This window comes from Drosophila sechellia, chromosome 3R (assembly GCF_004382195.2).
Source record: "Drosophila sechellia strain sech25 chromosome 3R, ASM438219v1, whole genome shotgun sequence".
NCBI lineage: Eukaryota > Metazoa > Arthropoda > Insecta > Diptera > Drosophilidae > Drosophila > Drosophila sechellia.
Genome location: NC_045952.1, coordinates 28946586 through 28960068, shown reverse-complemented (window position 1 = coordinate 28960068; position 13483 = coordinate 28946586). Strand labels below are relative to the sequence as shown.

The 13483-nt window shown below is 39.8% G+C and overlaps 1 protein-coding gene across 5 annotated transcripts in view; it reads right to left on the bottom strand.

Annotated features, from left to right (window-relative positions):
- LOC6612886 (tropomodulin) overlaps nucleotides 1-13483 on the bottom strand; it is a 53517-nt gene that overhangs the window by 30432 nt on the left and 9602 nt on the right. The window lies entirely within an intron of this gene.

The following is a 13483-nucleotide window of genomic DNA, read 5'->3' as shown; positions in this document are numbered from 1 at the left end:
CAGCAACACTTTCGAGTGCAAATCGTGCGCCAAACTTGGGCGGCAATTAAATTCTGTAATTATTTGTAAATAAACGGCAATGGACGCAGATTTATGAACTTATAGATCCGCCAGAGGCGTGGGGATTCATCCATAAATTAAATACGGTTTGACATTCACGAATTATGGAAAGGCAACCTCTTCCCGCAGTTTACACTTCTATCCTTTTTCTGGGTATAGGCGAAAACTTTTTCTATAATTAAGTAAATTGCTTCCTCAATTTAAGAAAGAAATATTCATAAACCACATCCCAATTAATGGAATTTCGTGTAAAGGATTCATATTCATCCAGAAATCAAAAGCGTTTGAAAAAGGATTTGAGACCGCAGTTACACAATTGAAAAAAATAGGAAATTATTTGTATACCCATGTATATGGATGCGTGTTTTTCATTTTGAATTTAGAACGATAATGTAAACCCATAAAAATATTTATGCAGTTGGCTAGGAATTTCTCTACAAATCACGAAGACAAGTTTTTCGCATATATATTTGACAAATATTTCATTTTATTAAGTTTAAATATTAGATGAGTTTATTTTATTTCCAAGGAAACAAACTTGTGGTTAAATTTGGACTGTTTTTGTGTGGCCAAATGTCCTTTTTTGGGTGTTACAAAATTCTGTGAATCAAATTGTGGCATAAAATGGAGTGACTTAAAATTCACACTTCATGAATGCAAAAAAAAAAAAAAAAAAAAATAAAGAAAAACTTGTTTGCAAAAATATTTTTGGTTGAGTGAAAAAGTTCATGGTTTAAAGAGTGGCCTTTGTTTATTCGCCCACTGCAGTTTTTCGGTGTTTTAATTGTTTGAATTGTGTTCAGCGGGTCTTAAATTCGTGTCAGTTTTTGTGGGAAAAGTGTTTTGTATCAAAAGCATTTTCATTTAATGCACTTTTATGGACAGCAGGCGAGAACGCCGCTGAAAATCATTTGTTTTCGTTGAATTGTTTCTAGTATCACTGATGTCGATGTTGTTGTTTTTTGTGGCGTGTGTTGAATTATTATTTGTTTGATTTGGGTTGCATGTTCTGTGGCGTGTTGCACTTTTTTGTTCTGTTTGTATTTGTGTGGTGTTTTGTTGTGCCTGTTTTTGTTTCGGCTTCGATTTGCATTGATAGCGCGTGGGTTCTGCGAGTTTTCAGAGGGGTATTATGGCATTATTGGCTGGATCTTCGCTGGCATGCAAATTTTTAAGTGGAACAACATTTGTCGGGCACAGTTTTTCAGCCTCGCGCGTCGAACGAACTGAGTTGCCCGAATTTTCTTTGCCACTCGCTGCCAGTCGAAATGTGCGGAAAGCCCGGGGAAAAGTGGGGTGCTGCTTTTCACGAAAGGAAAGAGAGCTGGCCAATAGAGCGGCGCACACAATCAACACTTAATGTGGCCGCGGGGAGCTGAAAAATTCCGCAATTCGCTCATCATCTTCAAAATGAAAAGCTCTCTTATGCTATACACTTTATTTTTTATTTTATTGTTTTATGTGCTGCGTGTGTGTGCAAAAATGCTGCCTACTGCCGCATTTTGCCTTCACTTTTTATCATATTGTTCGTATTATTCGCCACCCTTTGCGGCTCTTGTCAACGGGTCGTATGCGTAATGTGACAGTTTGTATGCCGTTTTCCTCTCGCTCGACTTTTCCGCTCAGAAGCGCCGCTGTTCGCGAACTTGCCAAAACAGGTGAACACGATTTTTGGGAACACGAAAAGCAAATTAAGCGAATTGCTGAAATATAGACTTTCGAATTTCAATTCTGATTTTGGCTGCCTCGATCTCGATGTGTAGATGCGACTGCCTTTGGTGGCCAACTGAATGGGGCAATCACACTTCCCGATCGAATGTTACTTTGGCTTCTTTGTTGGCCTTTGTCTCACCTTTTGTTTTGATATTTTCCCGGGTGTTAATCAGTCAGCCCCCTCATCTTTCCTCCTGCTCTGCTCCGATTATTTTCCATCATCCTTGTCGCGTGCTTATTGCGTTTTGCTAATGGGTATTTTTAGCTTCTAGTGGACAAATGGCGTTGTGGTGCACCAGGAAAATCTTGTAGTTTTCCCAAGACTTATCTGGCAATCTGGCAATCGGTCGGAAAAGGAAGGCCTCAATGGCGGAAATCTCGGCTAATGAGTTGTTTGCTTTTAATTAAACCAAAATTTTCATTTAATTTGAATAGCATTGATTGGGTTTTCGCTGCTAAAGGGTGGCTTTATCCCAAATCCCCAACTGTCCTTTTGGCCGTGTAATTAATTGCTGCGCCTTTACTCTTTTCCCGCTTCAGGGCAAAAAGTTTTTCTTTCTTTTCGACCAACAAAGTTGTACTGAAAACCCCCTCCAGCTGGTTCGTATAAATAAACAACAACAAACGATTTGTAGGCACAGCGCCTGCTAAAAATAAAACGCTCGGATATTTCCACCCAAAAAAGCAAGAAAATAAAATATTATTTATAGCCCAAGGCGTCTGTGTGCGTTCGAATGTGTGTGTCTGTGTATATCAATATGCAGTGAAATGATTTTTGAATTTCCAATTCGCAGCTGGATTTGCAGCATGTTGATGTTAAAATCACAGATGCAAATGCAGCGCAAAAAAGGGGAAAATGGAAAAGTGCGCAGAACTGCGAGGTAAAAATCAGGCTAGAAAAATGGAAAGCATTAATGGGGGAATACGGCTGCATTTTCCTATCGATGTTTACAAACAAAGGTGGAAAATAAATCACCGGAAGTGGAAAGGGTGTGACAGGCGTTAAGGGCTTTAACCCCGCCAAGCGGAAAATAGGGAAAAGTGCATTGACAGAAAGAAAAACTCACTAGCAGTTTGGGAGGCACTGGCGAGGTGAGTCAAGGTGAGTTTCCCCTAATTCCCGCCCACTGCCCCATGTCAAAAGTGATCATTGACATTGTCGCGCTGAAGGTGTTCTATGCACACACACACACACACAGCCGCAAAGGAAACTCTCACACACGCAGCCGCATCGGAAAACCCACACACAAACTGCAGGTGTGCTAAGAGCACCTTTCTCTTCGATAATTAGCTCTTCAGGCACGCACACACCTGCTGCTCGCCGAAAAATGAAAATAAATGCCAAATTGGAGAGCTTGAGGTGAGCAAACTGTAGCTTCTTCTTCTCCGGCGGCCTTTTCCTTTATATTTCTTATTTTTATTCGGCTGTGAAGTGTGTGTGTGAGTGTGTTTGTGAGTGTTTGGGTGTGCCGCCTCAACCCACCTGATTCATAGTGTTAGCCGAGTGACCACACTGCTTTCAAGGTAAATCATTTCCGATTTCGGCGTGGGGAAGGTGAGTTCGCAGCTCGCAAGGTGGGTTTTGAAGTTTGAATGGAAAAGAGACTTCCCAACACCTTACCCTATCCGCTTGTAATGATTTGGATAATCTAATTTCTAGGAATTCGCCTTAAGTAATTCAGGTAGATATACATATACTTTCCAAGCCAGTGGAGTCAGGCATTCGAGCAATTCAGAAAGGAAATCCAAGTCAGAAAGTTCGTCTGTAATAAAGCCCAAATAATGGTTATAAGGGATATAAGAGCGAATCCCAGGACTCTCCCCGACCACCGAAATCCCCTCGTTATTCGCTTCTGCGGAGGAATGTTTGGCTCGCCTGACCATGTGCCTGTCTACGCCCCATAAATAATGTTTAATTTTATATATGTTTCTTTCCGAGCCATTAAAATTATGTAGGTTATAATTTAAATAATCAAACACAAAGAACGCCACAGAGAGAAACATCAAATGGAAGGCAGAAATGTTGCTAAAGAATTTCACCTACTCTGGGGTCGCCCTCCCGAAAAACACTGCTACATATAGTTGAGAAAAGCGGAGAACACCAAGTGTTCTGCGGATTATTTATAGATTTTGTTATTGTCAAAGTGTGTTGGTGGGTCTTTCAACGAGGTGGAGGGCGACCGAAAAACAAGTTCATGGATTATGGGATGGACCTACGAAGTCCATCAATGAATCAATTTCTGCTGGGGAACACATTTAAAGATATTATGGGAAATTATTTTTGGGTAAATTGTTTAGTTTACATCTATAGTTCACCGTTATAACCTATATATAAGCTACATTTTCAGCAGTTTCGGGAAAGGTCTCTAAATATAAAAAAAAGTTCACTTTTTGGACAAAAAAATGGGAAATGATGGCCCAAAAATGGAATGGCATATCTCACTTTACTCCTAATTTAATTAGCAATCGATAAGTGTTCAAATTTGAAAATTTGAATTTTTTGCCATTTTTTGCAAAATTTGATGATGTAACCCCTTATAAAAAATGGAAAAATTAAAAAAAAATTTTTTTTTTTAATTTCTCAAAACGTTTTAGGGCTTTAAAGCATTGGTAATTAGCTGCACAAAAAAGTTATCCATTTAGCTTTATGACCATTTTTGGTCAAGTAATGGTAAAAAAAACGCTCTACGCATGCATTTTTTGTTCAAAATCGTTTACCTTATTTTTACATAAAAATATTCAGTTTTATGTACAATTTTATAAACAAAACCCTTTGCTTCGGCTCCCCCTTACAAATGTCTGCATTTGAAAATGCCGCATCTCTAGAGTCCATTAGAGACATATCCATAAAATGAGCATCAGGCGTTGACAACCATAAAAATGACAGAAATACATAACCGGAGGCCGAAAGATTCAGCTTTGCCTTTTGATTTTCAATTTGCATTTAACGAGCTGTTCGAGTGGTTTCTCCTGCAGGCTTTTTTCTTGCATGTTGGACTCGTGTAAATTAATAATTTTTCCCAATTTATTTGGTCCCTGCTAATGGCCAGTTGATTTATGGCCTGGGACCCGAAGCCATCTGACGTTTTTATGGATGTTTGTCCCCTGGCTATATGCATTTCTGATTGCGACTAATAGTTTTTAGACAGTGAGTAGTATATAACACAAACGCACTTTTAAATTATCACAAGATTAGAAAAAAATTCAAGCAAAAAGGAGAAACTGAAACTACACATTATTTGAGTGAATAACAATTTGATTAATTGTTACAAATCTTCCAAGTAGTGAACGCGCTCTTTCAAAGAACGTTTCGAAAGCTGTCGTGTGTCGAATATCAATCATACGCCCCGTTGGCGCTGTATGTTTTCGAGAAGTGTGGCCCAGAATAGCTGAGGCGAGCCGATTTAGCAATCAAATTGCAGTTGTTCACATGTCGCAGCGTTTAAATGTCGTCGCCCACTTCCGGGATCAGTTTTTCCTTCTCTCTGCTGGGCTTTCCACCTCCCCAAGCCTTTTTTTTGGGGCAGGCAACTAATTAGAGAGGAACATGTGGCGATCAACTTCGCTCGGACTTGCAGTTGGTCGCGCATTTCAATTTTATTTCTATTCATTGATTTTCTGTTCACTGGCTCTTTGTGTTTTCTCGGTTCCTATTGCAAAACCATCCACAATATCGCCGAATGCATTCGACCAGCGGCGGGGAAAACGAGCCAGCGGGGAAAATCGTTTTAGTGAAAATAAATTGAAAATCTTTTGGAACATATTTTGTATGTTGTGATAGATTGCGAGCATTTTCAGCTGTCAGCCATCTCTGTTTGTAGAACATGCACATATGTGGGTGTTTGTTTGCCTTCTGCTTTGCTTGCTCGCCATTTCTCTCGATTCCTTTGCATATCCGCAGTATTCGCTGACTTTGCTTTGTTTGTTCTGCTGGTTCTGCTTGGAGTCGCAATCTGGAGAAGATTGACCCAGCCTGACAGGGTTAGATGGGGAAGGGGAACCAAGGAGACGGACAAGAAAGTTCCCTGGCATTCATAAGAGTTGCACTCCCTTTGCGTATTAATAACTGAAGAGCCTTTTTATCATTGCATACTTTCAGGATCAGCGTTGTGATAAGTGACCAGAATAACGGAAATTATCACGGCATCATAAATAATAGACTTAACAATAAGTTAATTATTCATTGGAATGAAATTAATTTGCTTCGCGTTGTGAAGAGAAAATTAAATAAAATAAATCAGCGCTCTTGAACCAAAAGTAGCAAGTTATTAACATGCGTAATTAAATCCATTACTGAAACGTGGGAATTCAGATTGTGTGTAATATGGAACCAAGCAAAAAGCATACATAAACAAAATTATAAATTAAATATATAACCACAATTCTGCAAGAACAATTTCAATATTAAATTGTGAAATTATACACAAAGCTACTCGTTTTTGTTGGCAACCAGTTTTCGTTTAATGAAAAGCTTTATTCTGCACTAAACAAGAGCATAAAATCTTCGTTTTATTGCTTATAAACAGGTTCATGTGTCTGCTTCCTATTCTTTTCCCCATTTGCATGGCGCGTTTTGATTGATTGCGCGAACGCTGCAAGCTGAACAAGACAATGGGGAAATGGCGCTGGGAAATGATTTTCCGAAATGTTCAAACCCTCCGACGGGTGGGGCTGGTGATTGCGGGTCGGAAAATATTCATGACAGCTGCAGCTGTGGGTGGCCGTGGGCGGGAAGTTGGTCGTTGTGTGTGAAAATCTGGCCAGTGCGTGGGAACTGCAGTGACCGTAGTCTGAATTTAATCAATCTAATGCATTCAGCCCCACACACCACACTAAACCCCCAAAGTCATTGGGGAGCACTCATCAAATTAACACCTCAAAATCTCAATCGCTCATGGGGCGCTCTGATTAAATAAGAATAAAGCCAGAGGTGAAACTGCAGGTAAAAATATTGATTAAGACAATGTGCATTAGCTCAAGAGTAAATATATATATAAATTTCTCGATTAGAGCCGAGCAGCAGGTATAAACAATAAAACAAAAGCTATTCGAGGAAAAGTCGGAAAAGTCACAGAAACTGCAAGGCTAGATATAAATATTTGCACTCACTTCATCAGCAAGTACAAAGTACAAAGGAAAAAATATTCAAATTAAAATATGCTCAAATGAAAACAATAAAATAAAAACTGTTACTCGAAATAGCAATGAACTTTTCATAAAATTTAATATTAATTCAAAAAGGGATTTTTTCCACAGTTACTATATATTTTTGAATATTTTTACCAGCGTTTTTCCGAGCTGCCTAAGCGATCCACTGCGAAGGAGACCGCAAACTGCTTAGCAAAATTGCTAATAAGCCAACACAAAGCACAAACAACAAGATGAGGGCCAAAGGGCATGGGCAGGGGCAGGGGGCGGGAGAGGCAACAAAGGCCGACGGCAGATAAAGAAGTGTGTCGATAGCAGCTCAGCGTGCAAGTAATAAAGGAAAACTCCGAGCGGGTGAGAGATTAAGCGGGAAAGGGGGCGGCAGTCATCGTTTATTTTTAAACATATTGAAAAGGCAAGGAGAAGCGGTTAAGTTAAGGCATCGGTCGAACCGAATGAAAACAATTTTATTAAGTGAAAAATACGATGGCAGAAAATAACCCGCAGCCAAAATAAACAGACCAAAGCCAAGGCAAGCGAAAGAGGAAAAAGGCAGCCAGAAAAGCGGGCGACCGAAGCGGAGTCCTTGGCAGTGGAAACCCAAGGGCTTGCCCCTCGGGGGCGGGCAGCGCGGAAGAGGGGGCGGGCCAAATCGGAGGATATCTGATTTAAAGATGCGTCGAAGCGTCGTTGTCGATGTCGAATCACCTTGAACCACAACAACGCCACGAACAACACGATACAACGCCGCACGCACAACGCCTGCCAAACTTACACTGAGCAAAAAGTTTGGTAATTGGCAGAATAGCATGCTTAAAAGTTAGTACTTGTGCACTTATGAGGTATATCTCTAGCTCTCTCTGGTCCTCTACTTTCCTAGTTTATGAACTGCATTGCAGTAAGACACACACTTTTTTCCATTCAAAAGTGTTTCTCTCAGTGCAGATCAGACACAATTAAGTGCGAAGAAAACGGAAGCAGACGACAAAATTTTACGAGCCAAGCAGCCGAAACGAGAGGCGGCGATGAGCGGCGGGCCGCGGCAGGTGGCGCAGGGCGGTGCAGGTGACAAAAGCACCGACGACGACGACTTCTTTACATAAAAGATTGACAAGTGATTTTCACACCTAAGTGGCAAGCGCAGGAAAACACACAGCAGCAAGAACAGCAAGGCCAGGGAAAAGTTTTCAGCCGCTCGCTGGGTTGTTTTTTGGAAAATGGAAAATTTGTTGGAGGAAATTGTTTGGGGCATTGTTCGTGCGGCACAGTTAGCTAAGTCGATGGATTTTCTCACCCCGGAGCGGTTTTAATTTGTTGAGTGGCAGAGACTGGCCATCTGACCATTGAAAGTGTGCCACAATTTGATCGAATGATTGAGTGGGAAAACTTTAAGGATACGAGCGCAAAACTGGAAAGCTGAGTAACTGAAAAGGTAATTTATGGGATTAACTCGTCCTCTAACCAAATCTGGTGGGAGTGATTGAAGAGGTGGCCTTTTAAAAAGTCATTCATAACAGAAACAGCAGTTATGAAGAGAGAGTCTGTTGAGGCTTCATTATAATAGGTTTTCCTAGGTGTTAAGTTTTTAAAACCAACATATTTACATTCATCATTCAAGTTATAATTCTATAGTGTATGTTGTGTCCTTAGTTTTGGTCCTTAATTTCAATTGAACACCGAACGGACATCACAAACAATAGGTGCACCTATAGAGCCTCAAATTTCTAATGAATACTGCATGGACGAGCACATTCAAATAAATCCCTGGCAACAATGGACCTCTCGAGTTCCGTTTTTGTGCCCCCCGTGGGGAGCGACTTACCGCATCGTCTGTGATGGCCATGATGACCGCTTGGCTTGCTGGTGGCTTCTATTGGCTGCTTTTCTATTGATGCCTGGGCAGTGGGGTAACCGAAGGGGGGTAACTGGGGGTCTAATCCGCTTTTGCCAAAACAGAAATTATCTTGTGTGGGGCAATCTTGGCTATTGCGCAGAAATTCAATTGAAATATCTCGGTGCTGCGCTGAATGGCAAGCTATATATGGTATATAGATAGATTTTGGATCTCACTGGCACACGCACACACACACACGAGGGTATCGAGAAGATCGCACGTCACGAAAATCGGGGGAGGGATCCGAAACTAATCTATTTATTTGGCTGATTGACTGCTGGACTGGTCAATCTAAACCATTCCAATCCATTCCATTCTGGCTGGGCTAGATCTATATAAACCAATAGTTTCGGTTGGTTCGATTGGCTCGCGATGCGCGCTGCTTTGTTTCGTGGCTTTTGCGATGCAACTAACCGAATGCAAGCGCAAATTCAAGTCGGAAACTGCATCGAAATGCAATCAAAGTGCCAATTGACGTCGAGTATCTGCTGTTTCTCTATAGTATAATACTGCTCTATATATACATATATATAGACTAGAGGGGGGTTAACTTTCGATTTCTCGCCGTTGACAAATTCCTGGCATTCTCGCTAATATTCCTCGCGCGAGTTAACATACCCCCTCTCTCGGTCTACCCAGTACTGCAACTGAGAGCCGAGCGAAAGTTCAACGAAGATCGCCAACACGAACTCTGACGAAGATATTTGGGAGATACACATACATATTTGTAATAAAGAATTCATTTATTATTCTCATTTCACACCTCAAACTACTCAGTCGTTTTTTTTGGAAGCTTTCCTCCCACGGCCACGGGATTGTAACTGGCGCAGCCGGTCAACGGACAAGGGATTAACAATGCCCACTACGCTTATCGTTCTAATTCTAAAGAGGTATTGAACATGTGACGGCAGTGGTTGTGGGGATTTTATTAGTGAGTGGTGAAATAGAAAGGAATTGGATAAAACATAATAACGTGCAAGTGCAATTAAAACAAAGGAAACAAACGAAATCAAGTTCAAATTGCTTCACAGGCGACCGTATATGTGTACATCAAACGCTGATAAGGCACCGGGATCGCTTGTGCGGGACAATTTACAACAATTATACCAACGAGTTACTGTGTGTGATGACCGTATATGTGTACATCAATCGCTGATAAGGCACCGGGATCATCCATACACCCTAACTCATACAAATGGTAAATTAATCAACAACAAAAAAAAATAATAATAAAAAAAATTAAAAGAGAAAAAAAATTTTTTCTGACATGTTAAACTACTGTGTATGGTTACCATTTGTGTGCCGGAGAGCGCTTGGTGTGTGCGAGAGTATTGGTTGCTCTTTGGTTACTTCATAAGAATGGTAATTTCATCACTATGGTAATATTACATCAGCCTATATTCGCACTGCGAACGGTTGTTATGTCTCTATAGTTCTGAGAACAACCGTTTGGCGCGGCGACAGAGCGACGTCGCTGCCGCTGAGTGTTGGCCGTTGTGCACAACAGAAAAGAGAATGGTAAAGAACGAGATCAGTCGAATATTAGACTACGTTGTGACCAGAACTCGAATAAATTTTGGACATCGATCGCCTCCGATATAACGGGACCTCCTACACAAGTGTTTTAAAAAAAAATAAATAATAATAAATAAATAACTGTAAGTTGTGTGATTAACGACCGAATATGTGCACATCAATCGCTGATAAGGCACCGGGATCGTTTTCACTTAAAAATTTACATGAACACAAATTTTTTTAACAAATACAGAACTTGCTGCGCAGGAGGTGAATTTGGACATCAGTCGCCTCCGAGGCAACGGGATCTAATTCACAGTGGGTTATAAAAATAAATGTGAGTTGTGTGATTAACGACCGAATATGTGTACAACAATCGCTGTTAAGGCACCGGTATCGTTTTCACTTATCCATTTACATGAAAAAGGATAATAATAATGATAACAATCATAATAGAATGAAAAAAAAAGACAAAAAGAAGAAAAAAAAAAAAAGAAAAAAAAATAAAAAAAAAAAAAAATTGCACAGTGATACAGTTTCCTTCGGCAAAGTCATGTATGTGTTTGTGTTGCGCCGCCTGTATAACCCTAGCGACGTCGACGCACCACTGTACATTGGCTGCCGCCAAAAGCTGATGTCGCGCCAGAGTGGCGGCTATATACTGTATATACTGTATACTGCGGCTGTATACTGTATTGAGTTCTGTTCAATTCAGTTGAATTCTTTTTGCACACCACGCACTAAAAAAAAAAAAAAAAAAAAAAAAAACCCACTCAATTAATTCAAGAAAAATAATGCATATATGTATAGGAAAAAAAAGAACAAAAAAAAAAAAAAAAAAAAAAAAAAAAAAAAAAAAAAAAAAAAAACCAACTTAACGCCTACTGTTGTCACATGTTCACTAACCTATAACAAAAATACACTCTATTCAATAGCTATTTAAATCATGTATTACAGCTAAAGTCGAAAACACGAGTAAAAGGTGGATAGAAGCACAGCAGCACTACAAGAACGACATATACTAAGCACCGGGAAACAAGGATAAGAAGAAACTGCGTAACGGACACACACATACAGGTTTCCTTTTATTTTGAAAAGAATACACACATATAATACACATTCAAACAGATACATATACATAGCATCAAAGAATATAATACAATATATTACTACATTAATATACAAACGAAAACAAAACAAGCCTAACACCCAAAATTTTCCCTAAGCAAAAAGATATTATTAATATACCTATTTTTACATAGTATTACACATATCATATCATAACCATACCCCAATATATAATTATTCACTATTATTTGCAAACAAAAAATAATACAATATATTACTCGATTATAATACAATATATTACTACATTAATATACAAACGAAAACAAAACAAGCCTAACACCCAAAATTTTCCCTAAACAAAAAGATATTATTAATATACCTATTTTTACATATTATTACACATATCATAACCATACCTTAATATATAATTATTCACTATTATTTTCAAACAAAAATACAGATTTCTTCCCAATACGTGTAAATGTTAGGAAAAAAAGCCAACATTAGTAATACAGTTAGGGGCAGATTAGGGCTAAGAAGCGGATCTGGTCTATCTGAGATAAGGGAAGCGACAGGAACTAAAGAAAAAGACCAGTCGGTTCAATCCGAAGACAATAATCCCACCAACACTATGGATTCCGGTAACGACACAGGGCCAATAAGTCCTATCGTTAATTCATCAACAAACACAAACCTGAACCTACAACAATTACTAACCCTTGTACATCAACTACCAACCTACGAAGGCCCACCTGACAATCTTGATAGATTCATAGACAGAGTAGATCAGCTCCTTTTGTTAGCTTCATCAGTGGACCAAACAACAGGCGGACAGTACTTACTTGGAACTATCCGTGACAAAATTAAAGGCAGGGCAGACGAAGCACTGAATGTCTGCGATGTACTCCTTACTTGGGATGACATCAAAATAAACCTCAAGCGACTATACTCTAGCAAGAAAACAGAGGAAATGCTTGTTAGAGAGCTACACAACCTTCCGGACGGACTCAGTATGGGAAAGTTGTATTACTCAGCCGCTAAAATAAGAAGCGATTTAATGTCACTCGCTAGAGAAGCCGACCCTAGCGCACACTCTCTCGCGGCCAAACGCGACCAATACGATAGATTCTGCCTAAATACATTCCTAACTGGATTAAAGGACCCACTTAGGTCAGCCATTAGGAATCAAAGGCCAGAGACAATCGAGAAAGCATACGAGTACGGTCAGATTGAATTAAATTTCCATAGAAGCCTGAACAAACACCAAGATAACCGACGACGTGACAGCCCATTTCACAGGAATCACCCATACGCAAAAGGACAACCAACCAATAGCGACTACAACAGTCGCTACATACCACGACAACAGAACTATAATAATGGCAACAACGCTCGTCATGTACCACGATATGATAACAACAGCAACAACAATGATAGCCGCTTTATACAGAGACAACAAAATTTTAACAACAATAATAATAGACGCTTCACACGTCAACATAATTCCCATAACGATAGTAATGGTCGACAAGACAGAGAAACTCTGGGCAGGAACCCCTTCCACAATAATGAACAACCAGATCAGACCCTTAGTCACCAGAACAGGAACAACCATAACCCAAGCGCTCCCCTATGTAACATTAACGATGATGCAAATTTTCTACTAGAAGCCTCGGGAAGCCAGTCGGCTACATAAGCAAGAAGACTCACGGATCTTCCTTGCCATTTGTTTTCTTATCTCCAAACTCCATGGTGTCAAAGCCTCTCAAATTCCTAATAGACACTGGATCTACTTACTCTTTCATAAATCCAGCACTTATTAACGAAGAGCACGTCAAAAAATTAACCTCGGATATCAATATCCACACTGTTCTTAATACATTCAAAATTCGGGAATATACCGATAAAATAAATTTCAAACAATTCGAAAAAATACCCAATTTTAAGTTCTTATTATTTAATTTCCACTCCCACTTCAATGGCCTCCTAGGCATGGATATCCTATCTAGCCTAAATGCAAAAATAAACCTTGCCGAATCCATACTAGAAACACCAGAAACCGCCATCCCAATCCTCACAAGAGCA